Genomic DNA, 2,149 nt, shown 5'->3' with positions numbered 1-2,149 from the left:
ATCCCATCCCATCCCATCCCATCCCATCCCATCCCATCCCATCCCATCCCATCCCATCCCATCCCATCCCATCCCATCCCATCCCATCCCATGCAGTCCATTCTTTCAGATCTTTCTGGAAATGGGTCAGAGGGCTTTGAGGGACATGGGTGGTTTTGTTCACCTCCTACAGCCCATTTTCACTCCTCAGCCTCACTCCTGTGCTTGCACTGTGTTGTGTTTATCTCCAGAGCCTGGAACAAGGATGTTTGTCCCAGAAAAGTGCTTCCCTCCCTCTACATGACCCCTTCTCCATCCACATCTTGTTCTTTTCCAGTGGGGTGTTATGACCAGCAATCCTTGGCTGGCTCCACAACTATCCAGCTATCATTGTTTGACACACACATTATTAACCCCTTATCTCCCGGGGTCCTGCACTGTCCCACTCATCCCATTTCTGTGCTGGGACCTTTCGGCTCAGTGCGAAAGGACTGCGTTCCCTTTCCGGGCTCTGGGCGCGATCCAGAGGATCCCCCAGGCTCCCAGCAGCAGCGGGACCATGGGCTGGGAACTGCGGGGCTCTCGCTGCTCCCGGGCCTCACTCCGCTCCCGTCCCAGCGCAGGAGCCACGGCCGCACGCCCCGTTCGTTCCCCATGGCCCTTGTGGCTGCACCAGCGCTGCTCACCGAGAGACACAACAGCCTCAGCCTCGGGCAGGGCTTCTCACAGCCCGCTGAAACCCATCGGGAGCTCTGGGAGCTGCGGCTCGAACCGGGAACACCGAGGGGCAGCGGCGCCCCCCGGCCCGGCCCGGCCCGGCCCGGCCCCGCCTCCCCGGCCAGGCCCGGCAGGAAGGGGCGGAGCGGGGACGGTGATGCCGGTGGTGATGGCGACGGTGATGGCGACAGCGATGGCGACAGCGATGGTGATGCCGATGGTGATGGTGATGACGGTGGCGAGGCTTTCGTGGCCCGGGGCCGCCCCGCTGCCCGGACACCGCCTCGCAGGCGGCAGCCGAGAACAAAACCGCGCCGGGACTCCTGCACTGGGCTTCTCCCCAGGAGAAAACTTCCCCGCGGGCTGCCGAGCCCTGCCCCGGCGGGGAGCCCAGCATCGCCGCTCCTAGCACAGACAATCAGCGGGGGAGGAGCCCCGGTGCTGTCGCTGATGGCACAGAACGGACAGCGGCCCCACGGCCCGCCCAAAGAGAGGATTCTCCCGGTTTAACTCTTGTCTCGGAGCTGGCTAGTGAGGTGTTGGGCACACCAGGGCTGTCCTTACCGAGAGGGTGGTCAGAGCCTGGATCAGAGTCCTGGAGAGTGGGGTCGGTGCCCCAAACTGTCAGTGTTCAAGGGGCATTTGAATAATATCCTTAATAATGAGCTTCAATTTTGGTCAGCCTTGAAGGGATCAGGCAGTTCGACTTGTGGGTCACTTTCGACTGAAATATCCCGTCCTATCCTATCCCATCCTATCCCATCCCCATCCCATCCCCATCCATCCCCATCCCATCCCCATCCCATCCCCATCCCCATCCCATCCCATCCCATCCCATCCTAGTATTCTATTCCTATTCCTCTTCCTATTCCTATTCTATTCATAAATTCAGGTGTCAAAGATGTTCTTCAGGAGCAAGCCCAGGCAGTAGGCAGTCATTCCATAGGATCACCGTTCCCGGAGTCAGTTTAGCTCTGTAAGAGGATTGTGGCAGTGCAGGAAGCCTCTGGCAGCCCAGCCCCACCGGGACGGTCCCTGCCACACCGGACCGCTCCCGATGCCTTTGCTTTGGCTGCTTGTTCCGTGCCAGCTCCCAGGCTGGGCTCGAAAAGGAGAACTGCTGAGCGATGGGAGGAGGGCTGCCCTGCAGCTGCAAGAGAAGCAGGAACAGGAACGCTGTCAGAGCAGCCAAGTGCTGGCATGGGGAACCACAGTGAACGGAGCAGGGAGAGCAGGGACAGAGAGCAGTGATTGCTGTCCAAAACAGCCGGGCTGTGCAGGGATCTCACCCGGGACAGAGAGCAGTGATTGCTGTCCAAAACAGCCGGGTTGTGGGGGATCTCAACCGGAACGGAGAGCAGTGATCGCTGTCCCGGGCTGTGCAGAGCAGTGATCGCTGTCCCGGGCTCCGGGACAGAGAGCAGTGATCGCTGTCCCGGGCTGTGCAGGGCAG

This window comes from Parus major, chromosome 12, assembly GCF_001522545.3.
Source record: "Parus major isolate Abel chromosome 12, Parus_major1.1, whole genome shotgun sequence".
Classification (NCBI taxonomy): Eukaryota; Metazoa; Chordata; class Aves; order Passeriformes; family Paridae; genus Parus; species Parus major.
The sequence above is the reverse complement of the archived record's forward strand: the minus strand, read 5'-3'. Positions refer to the sequence as shown.